The sequence below is a fragment of the Chionomys nivalis genome, chromosome 5 (assembly GCF_950005125.1).
Source record: "Chionomys nivalis chromosome 5, mChiNiv1.1, whole genome shotgun sequence".
Classification (NCBI taxonomy): Eukaryota; Metazoa; Chordata; class Mammalia; order Rodentia; family Cricetidae; genus Chionomys; species Chionomys nivalis.
The window spans coordinates 61,253,245-61,278,854 of NC_080090.1; the positions used below are offsets into that span (position 1 = coordinate 61,253,245).

Here is a 25,610-nt window from a genome sequence, read left to right on the forward strand (position 1 = left end):
CCAGGCTGGCCTCAAACTCAGAGATTTGCCTGCTTCTGCCTCCCAAATGCTGAGATTAAAGGTGTGTACCACCACTGCCTGACAGTATTTTGAAATCTTTATTCAGACACTCAAAGTCATAATTTTTGAGTGTGGACTTGGAATTCTCTGGAAAGTCACGAAACACATGGTGATTACTCTGAGAATTATCTTTCCTCAAATGGAGGGTGGAGGAAGAGAAAGACAATGTATGTCCTCACTCCCATGAAGCTCAAATGTTATTCTCATAGAAGAAAAGAAACAAAACCAGATGCCAGTAAAGGCTGAGCGGGGGAATGGGGTGGGAGGTAGAAAGGTAAGAGGTGTCAAACTACAGTCATGTAGGTAGAATAATGTCCAGTATTCCACAAATGCCAACTATAACTATTTGTTACATATTTTATTTTTTACAAAAACAAAAGAGCAGAGTTCAAAGGCCCTGATGTGACGAACTAAATGCTTAAGAGAGAAATGCCAACAGCCATTATTTGATCATTGTGCATTGTTTTTGGGCATCCAGGTATCACACTCTGCCCCATAAGTATGAATAATTGTTGTGTGTCAATTATAAACAAAATGGAGGGATAGGTTCTATCATCTCAAGCCTGTGGACCTGGTGGCTGTAGGTAATATAACTTAAGCCAGTCAGAGTCTCTGTCCTGTCTGTCCCTTCAGAACTGTTACTAAAAGAGCATTGATCTGTCAGTATGTGTGTCCGTTAGAACTCAAATGCCTTTGCCTGTGCTTAGATTCTCCTTCTTGCGCTCCACATACACACAGAACACTGGTTTAGAAGAAGCATTCTTCGTTAGGATCTTCAGTGTTAGAGCTGCAGGCAAACTCACATTACCAAACAGTTTATCAAGATTGAGTCATGCTCCCAACCTGGACCACCTGGACCATGTCCCGTCATGAACCTGTTTGTTCAGAACTCTGGCAAGGAAGAAGGATGTTATCTATGTGATTCCATAAGATAGTTCCACAACTGTGTACATGTTTTTAGGTAAGAAGACTGATAGCAGAGCCTAAGGCCTGTCCCTGCCCTCTTAGAGAAACTCAGAAACAGGACTTATTAAACGTACAGTGTACACACACACACACACACACACACCCTTCCCCTGGGATAGGGTCTGAGTTTATATCATGAACAAGCTTCTATGTGACTCTGACATTGCTGGTGGAAAGTCCACACTGGAAACACTGCTGTTAAGTAAAAGATGCTGCTCATATGTCCAGAGGCATGCAGATTATTGAGAAGCAGGAAGATGCACCCAGAAATACCCACCCCCCAAATCTTGGAATCTGCAAATGTGCTGTACTCTATGGGAAGGAAGAAATTAAGCTAGCTAACTAGCTGCTTTTATATTATTGTGATCCTGGACTAGTTGCATAGTTTTCATGTGTCATATGGTCCCTCCAAAGTAGATGGAGTCATAAGAGAGGTCAGAGTGAGACAATGGGAAAAGGATTCTATCAGCTGCTGCTGGTTTTGAACATGGGGGAAGGGGCATAACCCAAGGAACGTGGGCAACTATAGAAGCTGACTAAAGCCTGGGACAAGTCTACTCTAGAGCCTCCAGAAGGAATGCAGCCCCTTTGACAGCATGCCTTAGACCCATGTCCAAGTTCTGATCTACAGACCATAAGATAACGAATTTGCATTGTCTACAACCCCCAGATCTGCAGTCATATGTTACAATATCAAGATGAGTTAATACACAGACATTTTCTCCATGGTAGCACTGTCTCTAAACCTGATCTGCTTCAGCCAGATGAAAGGATTTATGGATAAGAGTGGGTTTGGTAAAGAGGTACAGTATTCCTTGATGATACATTCTGAAGTTTTAAATGCCAAAAACTCCCAGACTGAGAGAGCAGGACCGACTAATGCCCGAATAGGCTTGATTTTAACTTAAGTGAGCATGACGAGCACATTGTTAAAAACTCAGACCTGATTAACTCTCTGATGAAGCACAGCATGACAAATGTCTGGCGACCACAGAGCTGTGAAAGCCCAATGCAGTGTAGAGAGTTGGGGAGTTTTTCTGTGCCGCTGGGAGCCTGGGCTGCAGGACAGCAACCCAGGGTCACAGTGGGGTCAGTATTAACAGTGGTGTCCCCATTCTGGAAGGAGCCCTATTCATACTGCAGAGTCATTCATAGTCACTGAAGAGTATAAAGATAAAGATGTCCGGAGACCCACCTGTTCTGGGCTAAGTCTCCCCTAACTGAATTTCGGTTTATGCAAAGAAACTTCAGATGCATCTGCTTTGAGTTGGAGGCTGGCAGTGTGGCTCCTAGAATCATATAAATCATGGCATTGAGAGCTCTCGTTTATTCTGTCATGATTTTGTTTATTCCATCATGGGCTCGTTCATTCATCATGTATTTATTATGCATCTACCACATTCTCAGCACCATAGACGTATGGGTAAATGCTAGGCAATCTTATTCTCAAGGAGCTGTCAGTGTGTTTGGAGAGAAAGACTTATGCTCCAAGGGTTACAGCACCAAGTGTTCAGATCAGTACTGGAGCTCTGCCCCCCGGGTGCTCAGGAGTCATGGAGGAAAGTCCTAACTCAATCCAAGAATAAGGCAGAGAGAGAGAGCCAGAGAAGGGGAGGCAATGCATGAGATAACCTCAACAGATGAGAAGTGGGGTCAAGCAGGCATTCCTGCAGTGGGTAGAGCATAGTTCTGTGTGTGGGTTTGGGGGTGTGGGCAGCTACTTAGGGCCGGATGAGCCCAAGGGTGTATTCCACCCAGTGATTGCTATAATATCAAACTGGAAAGTTAAGCAGAAGCCCGATTTCAAATTGCTGTGTGGCTTGTTAGAACATGAAAGATATTGGCTATGAAGGAGATTGTAGAGAGAGAAGCAAGGTGGCATAGTTATATATATGCGGATTACAGATCCTTCACTTGGTGGATGTGAGCAGTGGCCAGGGCCAGGATACACACAGGTGGACTAGATGGGGGAAGGGAACTCAGAGTCCAAATGAGGCCGCAGACACAGAAGCTCTCTGAGAGGAAAGACCACGGGAATAAACTAACGTTTCATGTTGAAGCAAGCGATTCAAGATTTCTTCAGCTTACATGGGGAAGTGACAGAAAAAGTGTGGTGCACTGAACATTGTTGGTGGTGGCCACAATATGTTCTTACGGCTCCTAAAGAGCTTTACTCACTGAGAAGGGGGTGAATGCGAGACTGTATTTAGCATGCATTTTATATTATTGCTGTGTGTTGTGATTACAGGCCTGGCTCACACGTTTTTTATTCAGAGCCATTTATTCAGAAAATCTCTTTTCAGAATTTGAGTTCATTCTTCATTAATTCGGTGGCAGTTTTCCGTAGCCAGGTGATTGAATTACCTAAGAGCACCTGCCTGAAATGATTAACATGTGAGAAAGCCATGGGGTTGTATTTGATATAAATGATTTGTTTCCTGAAGTTGTAATTTTATTAAAGGGGGACCCGGCGAACCACCCTGACAAACAGAGGCTAGGTTCTGGTTTCCAGGAAGTACCTGGGAGGTTAATGAGCAATTAGCAGCTAACAAATGACAACGTGGCTCAGGGGAGAGGTTTTATTTCTTAAGCAATAGGTCAGCATTGTGGAGAAAATAACAAATTTTAAAAAAGGATCGTATGGTCCACATCTCATAGCAGGGGTGACAGGGAAAGAGGGAGAATGACCCTGTGTGTGAACCTATTCTCTTGAGAGACTCCCAAGTGAATCAGGTAGAACTGAACTGCTTAATCCTCAGTGGAGAAAGATGATATATTTTTGGGTTTCTTGAAGGCAAACTTGCCCCCAGTAGGACATGGAATTTTCTTCTTAAGTAACTGTGACGCTGTACTAGAACCTTCTGGTAAGCTGCGGATGTGAGGAAGAGTAGGGTTTAGAAGAACGAAGAAGAGTTAGGACATGGACCGCTGAAGATATTCTAGGGTTTCATTCAGAAATGAAAAGCACATTTTTATTTGCAATACATTGTTAAATAATGATTCTGTCCTTTGGATATTTTTGATTGAGATGTGTGTACAACCTCTGTGTCAATTAAGGACAGAAACAATTTGCACTTCCTGAAACACAAATTGAATATTGCTATGACTTTGAGATTTATGACTCTCTGAGTATCTGGAAAAGCAAGCTGGTATATCTGGAGGATGGTAAGAGAATCTTTCAAATATAGTCTGAAGCTGCCAACCCCTCCCCTTCATAATCCATATCCATCCCCATAATTAGAGGTACTTTGAATACCTATTTGGACATTTCCCCTCCTACGCCCCTGACATATGTTTCAGTTCCTCTACCGCTTCATTGTTCTATTCTGGAAAAAAAATCTGGATCCCCATGCTAACTTTTGCCATTTGGCATTCTTAATATCTTTTGCTGCTGGAAGACTGCATAAGCCAATTTTGTGATTCCTCACTGGGGCAGAAGACCCTGTATGCAGGTCGAAGGGGGTGGGGGAGGAGTAAGCAATCAGAGGATAATCAAATCCTACTGTTAGGGGGGAGTCACTCAAGAGTGAGATTTGATATATTTCCACGAAATATGCTTTCCTCACCGCTTCTCTAACCTTATAAGGAATATAGGTTAGCACAGAATTGGACCCTCCATGAGATGGGACCTTGGAGTCTGAATGCTTGTAGTATCTTTCTCAGTGGGTTTGATGCTGCTGGTTCCAGGGGCAGGAAACGTCTGGATTCCTTCCTCGGACATCTCCTCATGTAGATGATGTTAACTGGCTCTGATTCTTTCCTATGCCCTGCATCTTGGCCATGCCTCCTGGATGTCTGTTATGCACTGGGGTTCCCAGGTTATCTTCTGTAACAGTACCAGTGGTATTGGGGGTTCTTATGTATGCCAGTTCCCTAGTCCTTAGTTCCTTCCCAGAGCAGAACAGAAGATCACAAGCTGCCACAGATGCTCTTTTTCACGAAAGAACTTAGAGTCAAGCACTGAGCCCTGGAGAAATAAGCAACTGCTTTTCTACTTAGAAGGAGTATTAGTGGTGTGTGTGTGTGTGCGAGCATGTGCGAACATGTGTCTATGAGTAGATAGATGATAGGCTAACAGAAAGATACATCATAGAACAATGATTAATAGATAGTAGATAAAAAATACATACAGAAAAGGGAACAGAGAGAGAAAGAGGAAGAGGGGATAGATACAGATAACCAGTCCCCTCATTGACTCACTTTTCCAGGAACCTCACACCACTTCCAGACTTGTTTACACACCTGCTCACAGAAGCACTACATGTGAGATAGTGTGCTAATCAATCCTACGTTAATAGCAAAATTTAGACTGTGAGCCTAAATTATTGTTTTAGCTGGGTCTGCTCATCCCGGACTAGGTTTGTGTATAATACATTCCTAGCATAAGCAGGAGCGGCTGTGTAAAAAGCCTAAGGACCCACGGGGCTGTGCCTAGTCAAATCTCAGACATCTCACGAAGGTCCTTGTGCATTCACCCTCAAGCCCTGCTCCCCTTTGGTCTCTGCCACTCTCGCTCCAAATGCCATCACAAGCTCTTGATGTTCATGTAGCCATCAGTTTTTCCATTAACATCATTATCTGTTTTCCGGGGTCCATTAGAAGTCCTGGTATAATGAAAATTTGGGGCATAGCTGGTCATTATTTTCCTAGTTGTCCACGGCTGGAGCTGCAGTGATGAACGGGTTGCATTCTAGTCTCACCTGCACCACACAGCCCCTCTTATCGCCATTAAGATGATCACCTCTCCCCCCAACCCTGCCGTCATCCCCTCATTACAACTCCATTACCTTTGAGCATCATCTACATCCTAACTCCATTACCTTTCACACGGCGCCATTACCGCTCTTATCGCCCCCTCTGTGTTTCAGTTGCCCTCGCCATCTCCTTTACAGCCACCAGCTTTTCAATTACAGGTCCATTATCTTTATCATTACCTCAGTTACAGTCATAATCGCTCCCATAACAATTTTAACATCTTGATCCATCCCTCTACAATGCAAGACCCTGGCCACCTTTGATAAAGCTCCAGGCGTTCCCATTATACAGTAGACATGTACCCCAACATCTCCATTAGTGTTAGAAGTCCCTTCCTTCCCTTCATCAAATGACCCATGATAGTGTTAACTGCCACAGATCCGCCACTTTCCACAGTAATTCCACTGTTGCCACTCTTCCTCCTATTTACAGCACACTCCTTCAGGCTCAGTTCTTTTTTGGCACCAAGCAGCAGTGATCCCTATCTTCAAGACATCTCATCTGGACAGGCCTTTTTTGCAGCGGCTTGACTCAAGGAGATCAAACTGGCAATGTCTTGCTTGGGTTTTAAAAATTAGACTTCTGTAGAGGGCTAAAGGATGCATACACACATCAGGGTGGAGTCTGTTCTCTTTTTCCACCATCCAGATCTGAGGGATTGAGCTCAGATTGTCAAACTTGGTAACAAACCCCTCACTCATCTACCTTTCTGAACCTTCAGTGTCTTCCTCAAAGCAGTCAGGGCCATCTTTATTTCTGGTATTCCAGTGTGGTGTAGGGAGGGAGGGTCGATCATGATTGTCCCTGCCTTTTTTAACTCACTAAATTGCAAGCATTTGATGGACTAGCCCTCTTCTTCTTCCGGGAGCACTTAGCATGTGGCCAGACTTAGCATTCAGCAAACATAGCTAACAGAGCCTGTGTATCACCTCTCCTCCTATATCCTCACACTTACCATCAAGTTTGGTTGCACTGATCACATCCTAAGGATGAATACATCTACTCTTCCATTCCCGGGTCATTACCTTGATAATTCCCATTCTTCAGTTACAGTGGCTCTGTTGTATCCCATGTTGATCCTTGACTAAGAGGACATGGCTGCTCCATTACAGTGTTCTGTTTCCCATCCAGAACAGACTTCTTGCATGAGGAGTCAGGACCTCGTACTCACCAGATCTGCTATGACCACTCCCCTAACAGAAATTCTCATTGCACTAGTGAAAGGTACCCTCCGAGCTGACTTTGACAAGACTCAAGAGAGAAAAAGAAGCCTTCTTTCCATGTTGGTGAGTGACTATATGATTATTCAGGATGGTGTTTATGTGAAAGAGCTCAAAACTGAGACTTCCTGGGTCCAGTCCCCTGATCTGCCACCTCCTAGCTCAGGCAAGTTTTATATAAGAACTTCCAGTCCTTGGTCTTCTTAGCTGTAAAATGGAAATAGTAATAGGGTCTATTACTATTGTTTGCTTGGAGTTAAAAATGAGCGAATGATACAAAATAACCCCAACAGCACTTAGCAGAGGGAAAATATTCACATATATAACTTCTTGGGACCCTAAATTCTCCCTGAACCAAAATGGTTGTTCAAGTCCTAGACTGAAGACTCAGTGTGCCTGAAATTCTGGTCGCGGACAATCAGAGTTCTCATCATTACAATTCTTAGTCATTTTCCGACTTTAGGGCTCTCTGCTGACTCAGCAGGAGAATGCAGCAGTCCTTTGGCCCATGGCCACAGTCATTCTGCACTGGCTGAGATCTCAGAGAGTTTTCCTTCCTGGGTCTGATGAAACTGTGCTGTTTCTGGGTCTGGGTCTAACTTTGCTCCTCAAGGACTGACTCAGCCCACTGCCTGGCAAACCCACACAAATAACCCTGCTCCACTCCTCCTAGCTGTCTACTAAAGTGATGCTAAGCCTGCTTTGGTGGCCATTGAATAAGGTCAGCAGTAATGTCAGAATGAGTCATGGCTACTCAAAGAGCTTTGCTTCCTCCCTCCTCCCTTCCCCTTCTCTTCCCTCCCCTCCTCCCTTATCCTCTCTATTCTCCCTTCACTGACTGTATTTTCTATCTGGGAGCTATCCAGATCATCCACCAAGTATATCCATGTACATTGGTTGCCCTTAGCTCTGCATTTTCTGGAGGAGTACCAGGTCCTAAATTATTTTCCCCTCTTCTCCTATCGCCATTTCTCCATCTCCTCTCTCTATAATCCTCCTCCAGTGACTCTTAGACAATAGAAAAATATCAACTGAAATCATTAGTATTATAGGTATCTTGTGGGTATTCCTGCCTTGGAAGAAGAACCTGTCAGGTACCACTTTGACAAAAATGCATCCCAAATGGCATAGTTTCAGGCAACATTGTTGAACCAGTGTTACTTATTTTCTAAAGGTAATGGTGGTATTAGGGTTAATTTTCAGGGCAGGGGGATTTCACAACATCAATCACAATACACTTCAGGGAGCCATAGAACTTTTCTGAAATTTGTCTAGTATATTGTCCTTAATTTACTAATCTCTCCATTCCTTGCAAAGGTTTCCAGATCTTCAACTGACAAAGTTTGTGGAGGATCTTCTATGGAGTCTTTGTGTCCAATTGCTAGAGAATTCAGGTGTTAGTGTAGGTCTGGTTGTGTAATACATCAGACACAGGATGGGGCCACATCTCAGGTGTAGAAGCTGAAAAGTTGTTAGCATTGTAGAGAGTAGAACAGTGGTTTCCAGAGCCCACGAAATGTGTGTGGGAGGGAGACCGAGAGGATGAGGATGAGGAGAGGGGCAGTTAGGTGAGAAGAACGATTCCTAATGGTCTGTAGCATGGTAGGGCGACTATGGTTCACAAAATATTAATTACATGTTTTAAAATTGCTAGAAGAGGGATTTTGAAAACTCCCAAGACAAAGGAATGATAAATGACTAAGGTGATAGTTATACCAATTACCCTGATCACTACACAGTGAGGATGTGAGTTGACATGCTACTCTGGATTTCATAAATATGTACAATTACTACATGTCAGAAATGATGTTTTATTTCAGTGCTTAAGGTGTGAGGTTGTCAGGGCAAGAAACATTATTCTGGTGCTGACAGAGGAAATGCTTTGCTGTGTCATCACAGAGACAGAGCAGGCTCTGGGCTAGCACCAAAGGGATCACTGGAGTCATAGAGATGTTCTCTGCTCCACAGTGTTGGTCTTTGGCCGAGCTAGACCAAGGTAAATAAGCATACATGGAGACAAAGCAGCTATGTTGATCACTGTGCATCACACCCACATGCTCCTTTCCCTTCTCTGTTCCCTTCTCTTCCTTTTTTTTTGAGTCTCCCCTCAGCCCCTCTTCTAAAGCCTCAGGTGCTGGGCTCACAAGTCCTTCCTGAGAACATATGACCTGTGTCTTCAAGGCTGAGCTTGATGGTACAACCTCTGTCCTGATATTTTCTTTGGTCACCAATTCCAAGCATCCTCTGATACTTGTCCTTTTGGGGCTTCTAGTACAGAAATACAAACAGTACCGAACAGTTTCCTGAGCATGTGATGGGCTGTCTTTTGGGTTTAGAACTGCCCCCCTTGACCAAATCATAAGCTCCCCCAAACCAGGAAGCATGATCTATACCCCTTCTGTGGCCCAAAGTGCACACCTTCATATTCCATACAAAAGTACTTCAAAGACAGAGACCCACATTGGAGCACCGGACTGAAATCTCAAGGTCCAAATCAGGAGCAGAAGGAGAGAGAGCACGAGCAAGGAACTCAGGACCGCGAGGGGTGCACCCACACACTGAGACAATAGGGATGTTCTATCGGGAACTCACCAAGGCCAGCTGGCCTGGGTCTGAAAGAGCATGGGATAAAACTGGGCTCGCTGAACATAGCAGACAATGAGGACTACTGAGAACTCAAGATCAATGGCAATGGGTTTTTGATCCTACTGCACATACTGGCTTTGTGGGAGCCTAGGCAGTTTGGATGCTCACCTTACTAGACCTGGATGGAGGTGGGTGGTCCTTGGACTTCCCACAGGGCAGGGAAACCTGATTGCTCTTAGGGTTGACGAGGGAGGGGGACTTGTTTGGGGGAGGGAGGGGAAATGGGAGGTGGTGGCGGGGAGGAGGCAGAAATCTTTAATAAATAAATAAATAAATAAATGTTTTTTAAAAAGTACTTCAAAGACTTGCTAACTGCATTTTTTACCATCTTCTCTCATTTTCCTTCATCTGTCTTGCCTTTCATTTAATCCCTTTCATGCCACCACTCTTCCCTCTTCCTCTCTGCTGCCCACATGGCACAGAGCAGTGGCACTCGGGCACTGGTTACACATATTATTGTGGGCCAACCTTGGGGGAATCTCTGATTCCTGTTTCCTGGAGGAAGCCAAGGAATACATTGGAGTGACAATGTAGGTGCCACAGTAGACAAGGCTAGCTTTGGTTTGTCACATAGAGATGGAGTGATGAGAGACAACTGAGGACAGGTAGACAGGCCAACAGAGTTCACACATAAAGAAATTCAGTCATAAAATAACAAGCACCAATTAATTCCTTACAATATATCTTTGAAGCTATAGCACAGGTATTTTTTTATTTTTATTTTTTTGGAAAAATCGGTTCCTTTTATTTCAAAGGTAGTTTACTTTCATTTGGGGAAAGGCACGTAAGGCACTGTAGTATAAGACCTCAGAGCGTTTGTTGAGCAGACAGAAGGATGTAAAGGACTGAAAGTACAACCAGGTTCTGGCCAGTGGTCTAGAAAACAAGCTGGGTGTGGACCAGGATTGACTGAAGTGGATTAGAGACCACAGGGGGCTATGTCACTTTAAAGGTCTTTCTGTCCAAGGTCAGCCACCAAGACTACTAGCTGCCAGAGGCATACTGTGGGTACATCCAGGAAATAATTAGTCTGTGGGTTTTTGCTGTTACTAGTTTAAATACATATGAAAGAATAATGACTACTCAGATTTTATATTTTTAACAGTCCAATATATACTCACTTATTTGATATTTTCAATATTTTCAAGACAAAGTGGTAAAAACAATGAATCATTGGTATAGGAGGTCCTTCTGTTTATGTGTTGCTTTCATTGGTTAATGAATAAAGAATCTGCTTCAGCCTAGTTGATAGGGCAGAACTTAGGTAGGTGGAGAAAACAGAACTGAATGCTGGGAGGAAGAAGGGCAAAGTCAGGGAAGCCATGGATCCTATGCCTGAGATGGATGCCAGTTAGAATCTCCAGTAAGTCACTGCCACGTGGCTATACACAGATTAATGGAGATGGGTTAAACTAATCTGTAAGAGTTAGCCAATAAGAAGTTAGAGCTAATGGCCAAGCAGTGATTTAATTAATATAGTTTCTGTGTGGTTATTTTGGGTGTAAGCTAACCTGGCGGCTGGGACAAACAAGGGGCCCTCTCCTTACAATAAACCATCCTACATAGGATTCTTTTATTTGTGTTGGGAATAGAGAAGACTTTTTCTTTGAGCCACAGTCTGCATCAGCAATCATGCTGCCCTGACAAGCCACGTGCTCCACCCTACTACTTGCAGATAAGACAGGAATAAAACGGCCAACACCAAATTATCTGTTATGTGGGATTCCCCTCTGTATGCTGTGATTACCATTGATTAATAAAGAACTGCTTTGAGCCTACAGCAGAGCAGGGCAGAACAAAAGCAGGTGGAGAAAATTAAACTGAATGCTGGGAGAAGGAAGGCAGAGTCAGAGAGAAGCCATGTAGCACCAATAGAGCCAGACAGAGCTTTACCTGGTAAGCCATAGCCATGTAGCAATACACAGATTACTAGAAATGGGTTAAATCAAGATGTAAGAGTTAGCAAATAAGAAGCTAGAGCTAATGGAACTAACAGTGATTTAAATAAGCACAGGTATTTTAATGTGGGGCAAAGTATAGATAATTTAAGCTTGATTTGATGACATACATGCCAAAGAATAATTTTCCATGAGCTTTTTCAACATAGGTCCAAGTCCTGCTTTGAATCAATTCTCATCTGTATGTTGCAAGGCAATTTCAGTAAGTATTTAGCTTAATCAATTTGTATCTTCACTTTGACCTTCAGTACTCTGTTCATGGTTCCCAGCATGCAGTATGCACTGATTTTGTCTGTTCAGGCAATGTAGTTCTCAATGTTTGCACATAGCTTCATGCTTAGCCAATATAATCAGGTGTTCCTTCCCCTCAGCCACTTCCCTATCCTGGAGAGATTCAAACTGAGCAGTGGCTCTGCCACTGTGCGGCTTACAGAACATATTTTAAAAAATTATTTCCCTGAAACCTGGAGAGCTGCAAAGTTAGGCATTCTGGGGTAATAAAAGTAGTGGGGAAAATAAAATTTTTTTTATCAGCTTGTTTACACAATTATGTAAATGATGAACACTTATACATGGCTGATTCCTCAATTATTCATGGTTTGAAGCTCTTGAAAATTCAATTCAGCTAAACAACCTTTCTTTCAGTGCTCATAGTGAACAAGGTACTGTAATTTGGAAGTGAGGAGACGACAATACGATTCGATCAGGAGCATTACGGAAATGAACAATAAATGTAGTACAGGTTGAGTAAGCTTGGTCACAACACACACGCTGAGATTTTAGGGCAGAGGAGCCATCACCAATTCAGTTGTGTTTATGGAGAATGGAGAGGGTTAATCTGGAACCCTCATCCATGTGCAGTCTGCGCTGGATACAGGTCCCATCTCCTCCTGTCTGAACTGTTAGATCGGCTTTCTGTTTCATGTCTGTACACATTGCTACTACACTGTGATCTTTCTAAAGGGAATCTGACTGTGCTATGCCTTAGCTCTAAACCCTCCATTTCCTGCTACCATGGACAAGGAGTTCAAGTTTCACATAGTCTCTGCACCCTCAGTACACTGTCTCCTCATTGAGCCTACAGTGGCCACTACATTTCATGTCACCTGGACCCCAGGGACCTCGCTTGCTTTTCCCGTGCTGTTCCTTCTACCTAGATAGACCTGTTCTTCTTTCTTTTGCTCCTTTCCCCTCGTGTGTCTGGAGAACTCTTTTCCAACTTCCTCAGCTCTTGTCCAGAAGACACAGCCGGTGATTTTCGACTCACCTTCCCACTACACTCAGCTTACCCCAGTCCTTTATAATCTGGGGCAGAGGCTAGGCATCCTGGCTTTCCCTATAGTGTGCCCTGCTTGAGGTCTGAATCCACAGTGGTCATGGCACAGACTAGTTACTAAATTTCTTTTGTCAACTCACATTCGATTCAGTGCCTGGGAGAGTAGGCGACCCCTTCTGTCCATAGGATTAAAGATGAGTCATGTGATATCCAAATGTAGAGCCTCCTTCTAGAGTTCAAGGGAGCAAGAGAAAGCTGCTTTTATTTGTTTAAATGGGGACAAGCCTTCTTTAAGCAGAGGAAGAAAAACTTATACAAAGTAAAATGTAAATAAGAAAAGAGATATTGGAATAGAATGGTGGATGGAACAGACTTTGGAGGATCAGACTTATGTGGGCGCTGAGGGTTTAGGAGAAGAGTGAGCCTTGACAAAGAGGAAGGCTGCTTTCTCTGTATACACAAAGAGAGGTATGGAGGAGAGGATGAAAGGAATCAGAACCTTTAGTATACAGCCTAAGGCTTAGCAAGGAAGACAGCTGGCAGGCAAACACATGCACCTAATAGCACTGAGTTTTTCACAGCCATAATTGTGGAGAGAAAACGACAAATATAACACTAGCAATGTACAGTAATGAGAAGTGACCTTTCGGGCAGTATCCTCTCCATGAAAATACATCGCAATTGGGCAAACGCTTAACTTCTCAAGGTGTGGGGTTAAGCACAGGGGCTGAGACCTCTAACATTCCTTTTATAGTCCTTCACATCAAACAGCCTTTGAGCCCTTACTGACTGGAGTTTGAGATAGAATCAAACTTGATCCTGGGGCTGAACTCAACAGAGCTTCTGCGATCCCTGCAGCTAAAGCAAGCCTTGTCTATTAAACTGTGATGTCTGATTCTGGTCACAGTTTAAATGCACCTGAAACCACCTAAAGGTCTTGGAGTGGAGGCTGGAGTCAGCTGGGAACTTGTGGAGCCAGAATGGGAGGACTGGTTGGTCCCTCATACTGCCTAGGTCTCAGTTTTCTCTTCTTCTGCTAGGTGCTCCTGGGGCTCCTTGGTTGCCCTAAGGAAGTTCATTACCCCCATGCATGGGTGAGCTGAAAATTTAGTTTCCTCTGGAAAGTTGAAAGAACTAAACCTGTGGGTTTCCAAGAAAACTTAAACTCAGGGACCATCTTGAACGACCTCCTACACCCAACAGAACAAAGCATGAGTTAGGAGTTTCAAGTGTTCTGGGGATGTTAATCTGGTGTGAGACTAGACAGGAGTGGAGACAAGTCTACCAGTTTTTTGTCTGCTTGTCATGCATGTACCTCAACACTAGGGCCATTCCTTTATGTTCACTTTTTTCCTCCTCTTTTCCAATTCTGTTTTTAACCTTTTCCCTCAAATTACAGAAGAATATTAAATTGGAAAACTATCCCTCTTTATTTGATCAATGTATCTGTCTTTCCTGGAAATGAACTCACCCATGTGTTAGGGTACTAAATATACTTAAGCAACAAAAAGCCATGTGTCTCATTTTCTGTTATTCCCACCCAAACTCTGGGATTGCTGACATTAATGTTGGATTAAATCACTTAAAGTTGTAGTCGTTCAAAAAAAGGTTGTTTACTGAACTCAAAGTTCCTGGAAGAGATGGGGGTACTGAGAGGTTTGCCAGAAGGTAATCAAAATCCGGGTTCCTCATCCTCAACCTAACTTTCCTTGAAAATGCATCAAGACCATCAGCATAAAATTCTAGCCCCTTAGAGATAAAAGGGCCTTGAAAGAACCAAACAAACCCACTTTCAGGCTGCGGTCAACCAGGGGAGAAGCCAAAATGCTTCAGAACCTGTCTGCAGTCCAGAGCAGTAACAAAGCTGGGAGCTCAGTTCCCCAAATATCACATTTGTCTCAATTTGGCAAGAGGCTGAAAGCCTATCTGGGGCCATTTATGTTCTAATGTTATTAAGGGCTCATCTAATCAGCTCTTAAAATAAGCCGCTCACAAATGCATGGGGACTGCGGGCAAGAGAGAGGCAAGTTGATCCAGGTAACTCCCTCCAGCCTGGTGCATTTACCTTGGTCTGAATTGCCAGAGATCCATGGGGTAGCCTGGCTGCTTTCCTGTTTGGTAACTTCTGCGATTCTAGACCATCAGCATTTGCAAGAGATGTTTGTAAGCGTGTGGGAGAGGAAGTGAATCTACATAAGCCATGTTCTCCTGAGAGGTCCACCATGTACATGTGACAAGTCTTGGCAGGGGAAAATGAGCTAGCTTCTCTGTCTGGGGGTGGCTTTCAGAAATAACTGACTGAGAATTACCTCTGAGTCAATTTCTGCAGACTTCTGAGAAGTTTTACCCTCAGGGGACCCAGCAGACCGCCCATCCCTGTCCATGGCCCCTGACGGTTGTTTTCTATCTTTCATATGTTTCTCCCTTCCATCTTGGTTTGACTTCCTCTTGGTCCAGAAGCATCTACCAGCCCTGGACTAAGATGGGTTCTCTCCTTGGTATGGATATGGCTCTCATGAAACCTGGCTTCATCCTCTGCATCCTCTTTAAACAGCAGACTCATGAGGAGTCCACGAGAGTCCTTTGCTTCAGGCTGCACACTGGTTTCCACGGGTAAAACTGAGGCCAAGGGCCTAGATATTGGAATCGTGATGTTTCTAAATGTGGTGGTGACACTTGTCTTCAGTATTGTGTCTTTTCCTGATGCTGATCTTGGGCAAATCACTTTACAGTCTCGTTCATAAACCTGGGCCTCTCTTTTATCTGTTTAATCCCTTGAGTAGAAGCCTTAGATAGCAAGGCTGAATGGAGATGTGGGGTACTCTTACTACATTTAATTTTTTCTCATATATAAAGCAATTATTTTAAATCATTTATTCATAATCTACTTAGAGAAGGGTGATGGTACTCCGGATATTCTGCTGTCATTGATCCCTTAGAAGTCATTTTTACAAACCAAGTGTTTTTAATTGAGGAAGTCTTTTGGATGGGAGGTTTAATCTTTCCCTACTGCAAGTAGCTTGTCAACTACTCTTCTACCTGTAGAAATGTTTCCTCTGAGCAAAGTAGAGGTCAGTAAAACCACCACCATGTAAATACAGAATGCTGTTGCGACAGGCAGCCTTCACTACTGCCTAGCTGGTCCAACCCGTCCCAGCTCTGCCTGGTTGCAGAAATGTCTGTCTCACTCAACTGGTAGCCTTGAAACATCACACTTATCAATTCTCCCTGAAATATGAATGGCTGACAGCTAACTTAACATGATGAAGTCTCTTGCAACTTGGAATGTTCAAAGAATTAAGGAAAAAAAAAATAGGCCAGGGATACTCTGTAGTCCAGTGTCCCCAACTGAGACAGGATGCAGCTGAGGACATTCTGGGTGGATTTTTATGCAGAACTTCAGACAAGACTTGCATTGAGTCTGCAGAGTGCTGGGGGAGCTGGGGGAGGCAGATATTGAGTACACAGTCAGTACACAATGAGGCACAGGAAGGAAATGAGTTTTTCCTGAACAAACTTGAAAACTGTATAAACAGATAGCCAGAGAAGGCTGGTGGGCATATCATCATTGCTTTGCACAATAAAAATCAGACACACCTGTTTAAAAAGTTCTCAATTCAGTGAATAAGGTTTGAGTGCCACGGAAAGTTATGGAGGGAGTGAAATATTCATTGTGCCTGTCAACCCTGAATCCTCGGAGCCTTTCCTGCCGACCATTTTTCAGAGGCTGTTATTTCAACCCCCAAATTTTCCGACGTATATATGTGGTAGGGAAAAGGAATTAGGAAAGCTTTTAAATTAAAAGAAATAAAACGACAGGTTTTCCTCTAGCTGTATAAATAGTTATGGATAGAGATAAAGAGATGGATATTTTTTCATAATACTTTATTAGGGGTTTCGGAACTCTGAATTTTTAGAGTCAGGCTCGTGAATAATTTAGCATTGATTCATGCAGGCCCGATGTAGGAGCACAGGGCTAAGAATCAAGTCTAGCCTCTTGGAGGAACTGAGTTCAGTAAGACATTTTTATTACCAACTGCACCATGAAATGCATTTCAGTACTATTTTATGAGTGCCAGAATTTTAGTACCTGGTTTCTTGAGTGATTTCGGGACCGTGTGAAGCCCAGAGGAGCTGACGCTGTTGGCCAGCTCATATCATGGAGAGTATCCCCAAGGCTGTTGTTTCAGTGACAAAGGGTCTCAGGTCCCAGGGAATATGCAATTCCTACTGAAAGCCTTAAACTGGCCATTGGCGTGATGGATAGGGAAAGGCCCACAGCAACAGTACCTTCGTGATGTCGCCCTCTCCGGTGTTCTCTCTTGACTGTGTGCTCTATGATTCTAACTCCTGAAGAGATGGGTCCTCTGAGCAAGGAGCTGATACAGACGCCTATAACAGGAAGAAACACATAGTTTTACAATGAGAACTTCAGGTCTCTGTATTTTTTCCCTTTCAATAAATTAGAGGTGGGCCATGTAGCTCTCTGCAAGAAATGAAATTGTTGTTTATTAAGTTGTTATTCTCTCTCCAGAGTTTCATTTATTTATTTTTATTAATTTTTTGTATTGAGTTTTACAACCATGTGATAAAATGATAAATATATAATTCCAGAAACATAGTTTATATAGCAAATTCAACAACTTACATGGGGTTGTGCACATACTCAGATAATCTGATGGCTGCAAACTTTTGCCACTTCCTTGAGGAAGCCTCCCTTCCCACTGCTTCTGCAAACTGGAGTCCCCTTTATCCCCTTAATTTCTTCAGCATGTTGAGTATTCCTTCATGACAAAGGTACCATTAACCAGAGTCTCTTCATCGGTGCATCATTTTACTGCAGATTCTCAAGGACCTTCCAGACTCTCCTCAGGGTCAAAATCTTTGTCCCTCTCCTGCTTTATTTGGATCTTGTCCAAGAACATACTAACGCAGGAAAGCTCAATCACTAATCAGTAAATGGATGCAGAATACTCCTCGCTGGTTAGAAACACCACCACCCTAAAGCATGCCCATCTACTGTGAGTGGAAGCTTCTGTGTAAGCATCTTTATCAGGCTTTTTAATCAGAGCACTATGCAGAACTTGGACAGGGCTCCCCCTACACAGTTCCTTAGGCTCTGTCAATGCAGTTGGTGGCTCGATAATTGTGCCTTCAAGGGCTTCCTGCTCACAAGTGCTACTAAGCCTTCTCCAAAAGGGGCACTAAGCCTTAGGGATCTCATTTATAGATGCCTAAAGAGGATGCATTTGCAAAAATTGGTTGGAATCCAGAGGAGGAAGGAGCAGGCATTCTGCTAAGGCCTATGTTTCTTTTCTAAGTTGTCCCCGGATGAATTTGCCTTTCCCAGCAGGGCCTCTCAGAACCCCAGAGGGGTTGGAAGTGTAAAGATCATCTGCTTCTAGAAGGGCCAGATGTGTCTATCTCTGGAGAATACTCTGGCTGCCTAGAGAGTAGGACTCCAAGCGAGTTGGGCTACAAGCAGATTGGGTCTGCATCATTAGAATAGAAGTGGTTCTCGATAGGTTTGCTGGTAACAGAAGCAGAGATTACAGATCATATTCATAGCAGGTATTTTTCTCTTCCAATTAGAATCTAGCTGCTCACCCAAAGGAAGAACTGTAGGTAATTTGGGAGTGAATTTTGGATAGCAGCTATCCTAATTTTTCACCTTTGAGAAGTAGAGGGCTCTAATATTAAACAATCTCTCTTTCCATGGAATTAAAACTCACTCTCCTATGTTGCCCACCTGTTGCCCCCTTCCCATCACTACATGTATGACATAGTGACATCACACTTGGAGAGCTGGACTAGTCTTTTTTTGAACCAACTAAGTCACTGTTACTGTGTGTTGGCAAAAATCCCCTTCTCCTCAATTGACCTAACTCCACAACCTGCATCATGCTTCTTCGCTACCTGCTTCTCTACCAGGGTATAGGCACAGTCACGGATTTATTCAGCTAACATGTGTTTATCACGTTTCAAATTTCTTCACTTGGTGTTCTTGAAATTATAAGGGCGACACAATGCGTACATATCTCAATAAGAGAATCAGTACAAGGACATATGGGAAAGACATCCATTTCTTCCCATCTTCCTTCTTTGCTACACCAGCCTCTATCCTCACACTTGGCTTTCACTTCACAAGAAACAGACTTAGCTGAGACAGAAGGAAGCCGACCTGGCCAGAGGGCGCTCTGGAGCTGTCCTTTGGGGAGAAGCCAAGCCCAGAGCTTTGGACCCCACATGGATCAGTTTTTGCAGCTGAGTTGCCTCCAGGGAACAGGTGGGCACAGTTTTGGTCAAAAAAATCCTTTGTGACTGATGGGGGACTCCCGGTGTCTGCTGGGGAGTGCCCCGACTTGGTGCTTTCTCACAGTATCAGCAATGGACACACTTTCTCCTTTCTTGCTCATTTACAACTAATTATGTGCATACCACAGCTATACAGAGTGTTTTTGTTTACAGCTTTTCTGCAAGACTCAACTTGCATTGACTGTGCACACCCATCATCATTCCCTCCACCTAATTTATTTGCACACTCATACACAACTTTTAACAGAATAAACATCTGCTATTTTAACAGAATAAACATTTCAGGGCAGTCTCCTTCATTCTCTATGGCTTGGTTCTCTTACTTCTCCTTCTCCAAACAATATATCTTTAATCTCCATGTTGCTTGTGTGGAGTACATCCCCATATATTTTCTTTCATATATTTTCTTTCAGAGTTCACCTACATAAGACCTGTGTGAATGTGGGTGTGTGAGATTATTTACTTTTGTGGTCACTGGTAGGGTCTCTGAGGCATGAGACATGAAGAATAAAACACAGCTTCTGCTGTCATGGAGTTCTCACCCGTGGTACCAGGCTGTTGTAGCACAGTAAGGCAATTTCCTTTCGGAGGCTCACACCAAATAGGGGGAGCAATAATCTAGAAGGCTACAACTGATCCATTTAGGCTTCAGGAGTCTAGCACAGTGCTCTTCGCTGTTTAACCAGCTTTTAAAGCAGGTTTTAAACTGTGGGTTGAGGAAGGGTCAAATTGAATTTGAGCCAATATGTGCCAGCCAATTCTCCTGAAGTCATGACCACATTTGTTCTGTCAGAATGCAGCTCGTCATAAAGCCAGCACTCCAACTCTTGTGATTTAACACACATTACCTCACGGATGGGTCCAATTAATTTGATTGTACAGTTGTACAGCACTGGGTTATCACAAAAAGGCCTCATGTTAAGGCAGATTTTCATATCACTGGAGACATGGAGGACTGCTCTGACAGGAAGTGAGGACGGAGAATCACGACTTAAGCACGTATTCCTGTGGCAAGTCCCAGAGACTTAGCTGAGGTAAATATCACAGCAGGGCTCCTGTTATCAAATATTCCCAACCTTCCCACTTCTGGAAGATCCTGAGGAGGCGGGGGAGAGGTACCATAGACATACCCAAAGGTCAAAGGGAAGGGCTTCTGACTGGGCAACTTTAGTGAACCAGTATGTTGGTTATTTTTTTTTTTTATTTGTTTGGTTCTTTTTTTTTTGCATCCACTCACTTCTGCCATTCATCTCTACCCCGCTTGATGCCCAGCATTTTTTCTAAGGTCAACTTGTTGATCTTTGAGAAAAAGAAATCTAAGAAATATGTCAGAAAATGTGCAACATATATTCCTTCCTCATCAAATGCTGACCTTCCTGTACTGAAAGTGAGTTCAGCTTCCCAAGAGGCTCTGCTTAGTCTTTGTAGCATAGGCTCCCTGTTCCCACTGACCAGGCAGGATGTAAGCAGGGAGAACTACCCAAAAGGCCAAGCCGACTTCAGTCACAGAATTTCTCCAAGCCTGGAACGTGTCTCTCCTGTGGTTCAGGTGAAACATGGGCAGAAGAAAGACCCCTGCCATGTCAGGCACAGCAATCAAACATTGCCGAGGTTCAGACTTCACAGCAATCGTTCATGTTGGAAATCAGTATAAACTTTGAAATTGACTGCCATGGAGTTCTGTACAGCTAACTGCTGTTGGCATTCCAGTAATGGCCATTGATTCCAATGATGCTGACCAGCTCTTGACAGAATCACCCAGTACCTGAAAGCACAATCAATTCTTTTCTTTTTCTCAATTTTCCCAGCAGTTGGTGACTGAAGAATAGAAAGGGTTGCGAGTGATCAATAAATTGTGCTTAGTTATCTACTTGACAAAATGGGAATCCCAGGCAGCTATGGGTGATCTGGCTCATATCCTCTTATCTCCCAAACTCTCCTACCAGGAGGGATCTTGAGTGCCCATTTCTTCAGACTCTTTCTTTCAGACATAGAAACGCGAATGTTTCTTAGGAGAAAGTCTCTGACCCACTGACTTGCCAAACTATGATTCAGTGGGCAGCATGTAGAAGTTCGCAAATTCTCCACTTTTTAGCTACTTGTATTCAGAAAGTTAGCCTGCGATTAAAGCAACCGGCATCTATTGTCTGGCAGTGTCTGTGAGTCCATTGAGACTTCAATGGCTTATGGGGTGGTCTGCCTCAGGGTCCTCATGAGATTTTGGTGAGTCTACAGTCACCTGAAGATCCATCAGACATAGCCTATTTCCAAAATAGCTATTTTTTTTTAATTCAAGTTGTCATTTTGGTTCTAAGTTTCTTCCCAATGGGTTTCTTGAGGGTTAGTTGAATATTTTTAAAATACAATAATGGCTTACTCCAGAGTGAGCAGCCTAGGGGAGAAGACGTTGGGGGTCATGATGTCTTTTTTAACAGCTCTTTTCATCATTTCTGCATTATTCTAATATACATACTAGATTCGATTAATGTGGAAGACGCTAGTACAAGGATATAAACACCAGATTGCAAAGTTCAGCTGGAGGACACTTGAAAGCCAGCTACCACAAATGCTTTTTACTTTGTCCATAATCATGAACACATGGTATCAGCCAGTTCTGTTTCTTGAATCACCCTAGAACAATGAATGGAAAGCATGGAATTTGGCTCAAATCTTATCCCTTGCCAGGCACACACTTATAAAAGAGGAACTCGTGTAAGGCCTGTGTGACGGTTGCTCTTGATGGATTCTAGAGTCACCACGGAAATACACTTATGGGGTTGTCTATGAGGGTGCTTCCAAAAAAGTTACACTGAATAGACAAGACCCATCTTGAATGTGGGCGGCACCAAGGCATAGGTTAAGGCTCTGGGGTGGGATATAGGAAGAAAACAAGCTGAATACCAGAATTCATCTTCCTCTGCTTCCTGACTGCAGACTTAATGTTTTCCCATCCTTCCCAGCTGACAGCATGCCTTCCTGGTCAAGAGGGACTGAGTTCCCAAATGGGGAGACAAAAGAGATACTTTCTTCCTTGAGTTCTTTTTATTAGTTATTTTGCCACAATAAAGAGAAAATGAATTAATACAACCTTTAATTATCCCTTTTCTTAATCTGTGAGGTGGGCATACAATAGCCCCTTGCAGGAATGCAGCCAAGATTTGCTGAGTGTATGGAAAAGGCTTAGCTAGTATAGAGCAGAAGGTAGAAACAACTCGAACCTGCTCCCTTCTCACTCACTCATTTCCTCTCTGCTCAGGCCATTACAACTGGATGACACAGTTAAAGGAACCTCATCCACAGTGGGCCTTCTGCTCCTCCCACCCTTCGTCAGGCTGGTTAACCCAACAGGGACTCAATCTGGAATATTTATGTTTCCCTTTCCCTGATGAAGGGTTTCTGTGGCTTAATAAAGAGAGGAAGTATGCAAGACACCTCGGTTCTTTCATATCTTAATTAGCAATGAATTAAGTGGAGGTCCTGTTGCCTGGAATATCTGACAGGCAGGCTCGGTAATTATCTTTTATTATTACTAACGGAAAATGTGGTTGAGGGTTCAGATTTTCCCAGAATCTTGGGTTTAATTGGATGCCTTGGTGGAAGATAAAATGAACAGGCTGCCCTTTCCAAACATTGCTTTATTAAAAAATGTTTTGAGATGCAGTATCTTGCACTCAGGAGCTTGGCTGGCCTGTCATCTCTAGCTGTGACCTTTATCTAGGCTTAAAGGAAGTGAGGTATGCCACTTCAGAGTCACGGGGTCCCTCTAGGAAAGCACAGAGTTACATTTTGATGAATCTGCTGACAGTGTTTCATTAACCTGCCCTAGGAGAGGGCACTGCTTTAGGAACTGAGCTGGAGAAAAGCAGGAAGGTGCTGTGCAACTTGCTGTAGTGACGTCCGCCCGGGTCCCTGGTGGTCCCATCTGGGAGGACCATGAAGCCCTTGGTTGAAAGCAGTGCCCACACACCCTGGTGCTCCCCTAGGACGATGGCAAAGCAGAGCCCAGAGGCTGACTCACAGGGTTGTTGTAGGTTGGAGCCTGACATCCTCTGTGTTCTGAACTTATCTAGTGGGGTCTCTACAGATGTTAACAAGTGACTAGACAAGCCAAGAGAAGCCACTCCTGTAAGTTGACCTGGGATGACTGAACATGTGTAAAACTGCCTCCCCAGAGGAAGGCTACAGGATTATCATAGAAAAAACCGCTTTGGATGGAAGAGGAGACTGTCCCTAGCCACACATGTCGGTGTTGGTATAAACTTCCTCGTTAGTCTTCACGTTGCTGCAGGCATCCAGAACCTGATCTGAATATCTGTCAGGTCTGAGGTCGAGTTGGTTATTTTCCTTCATCAAGTGGGCACTTTCCATTACTCACAATTCACAGTTGAGGCTTGAGGGAACTTATCAGATCTAATGGGAGGCTTGAGATCAATAGGATAACTTGACTCTATCAGCGGGGCTGGAGATCGGTGAGTCATCGGAGCGCCTAAGGCACAGACCCAGCTGAGCTGTCAAGGGCAGAACCTCTTCTCCTCTGAGACTTCCAGTGACTCGTCTGTGGGGCTGAAGCAGCGTCTCTTGTGATCGGACATCACCCTGAGTACAACTCCCACACAATGATCCTCAGTGGAGCAGACTCAGGGGACGGGAAAATGGGCAGCCAGGGGTGTCAGAGCCTAACTGTGCCAGCATCAGCATCAGCTGCAGTTCTCGGGTGATGTTTTACCTTCTTTCTTCCTTGTTCTCCCCTTAAGCAGCATTTCTTAAGCTTTCTATGTTTATGTCTTTGCTTTACGAAAGGCAAAATAAATATTGCTTTAAAAGTTTAGAAATCATGGTTATATCCTGATTTATATTTTTTATCAAGTCTGATAGCAATAGGTTTTAGTTCGGAGTCTGTGAATTTAGCTGGAAAAAAATTACATCCTTATTTTTTACCAATTTCTAGAGAAAATTTAGCAGTATCTCTAATTTTGAATTAGGCGACAAGTCACAGTATTATTAACAATAGCTATAATGTCATCCATAGAAATTGTAGATTTTTTTATATCTCATTACAGTTGTAGATATGTTGAAATATTGTTTAAGCTTATTGCAACTTCAAAATTATAGCAGTTATTAGGTCTGCCAGTAGATCTTGTTATTTACTATGCTAATAAAGAAACACATATATTACTATACCACAAATTTGGTTTTTCAGCAGTTTGACAACTATATTTTAATAAAAATGCAATTTCCTCTGCAATTCCATATATATATATATATATATATATATATATATATATATAAAATATTGTTTCTGAAAAGGGATTCATAGCTTCACCAGATGCCAACTGAGTTCACATTATGAAAAAGATCAAGAGTTTCTGGCATAGGAGGGGAGAAAGGGAATTGCTTTGTTGACATTGCCACGGTCAAGGCCATGGTTTTTTTTTTTTTTTTTTTTTTTTTTTTTCGAGACAGGGTTTCTCTGTGGCTTTTGGTTCCTGTCCTGGAACTAGCTCTTGTAGACCAGGCTGGCCTCGAACTCACAGAGATCCGCCTGCCTCTGCCTCCCGAGTGCTGGGATTAAAGGCGTGCACCACCACCGCCCGGCAAGGCCATGGTTTTGTGTGCACTGTCCTGTTGAATTCCCATTAAGAGCCTGGAAGGAAGCTACCCTTGTTAGTATTACTGTTATACTGCATGTGTCACCCGAAAGCTCTTGTGATGGAAACCTAACCCCAAATTCATGTTAGTGATCTTTGGAAGTGGGCTTTGGGGAGGTAATCAGGAACAGATGAAATCACGCATGGGATTCTCATGACAGTATTGCTGGAAGAAGAAGAGGAAGAAAGACCCAACTGAGCATGCTCTATCTCACCATAATACCCTCCACCATGTTATGATGCCGTATGGAGGCCCTCATTTCAGCTGTCAGTCAGATGCCAGCACCATGTGGGATGCCAGCCTCTAGAACCATGACCTAAATATAAATAAGCTAAATAAATTGCCCAGGCTCTGGCATGTTATTATAGCAACAGAAAATGAGCTAATCAGGAAATTGAGAAACAAAGAATTAAAGCAAGTTGTTCAAGGTTATTTAGCTGTGAAGGTGCAGAACTGGGCTTAGAGCTCAGGCAGGCAGAAGTCCAGATGGCTCTTTTGTCCTTCCTTCAGCTCTGCAGATGAGTCAATATTTAATGTACTAATTCATGTGTTTCTATGTGACAAAGCTATCTACTGTTGCCTGGAAGTCTGATGGGGTGTGCTTGACCTTGGTAGTTAGAGTACAAATACTTCAAGGGCAGGATCTAGGTAGGCCTGTCTTTCTTTCTCTCTGTCTCTGTCTCTGCCTCTCTGTCTCTGTCTCTCTCTGTCTCTCTCTGTCTCTGTCTCTCTCTCTCTCTCTTTCTTTCTTTTTATGGTTTATTG

At 43.4% G+C, this 25,610-nt stretch overlaps 1 protein-coding gene across 3 annotated transcripts in view; it reads right to left on the reverse strand.

The window, feature by feature from the left end:
* The window catches only part of Tnr (tenascin R), a 406,965-nt gene that overhangs the window by 178,769 nt on the left and 202,586 nt on the right, over positions 1 to 25,610 (reverse strand). For all 3 annotated transcript variants that reach the window (XM_057769771.1, XM_057769770.1, XM_057769768.1), the window contains exon 2: positions 17,172 to 17,273. The gene's annotated coding sequence lies outside the window, so the exon portion shown is untranslated. The remainder of the gene's footprint in view (positions 1 to 17,171; positions 17,274 to 25,610) is intronic.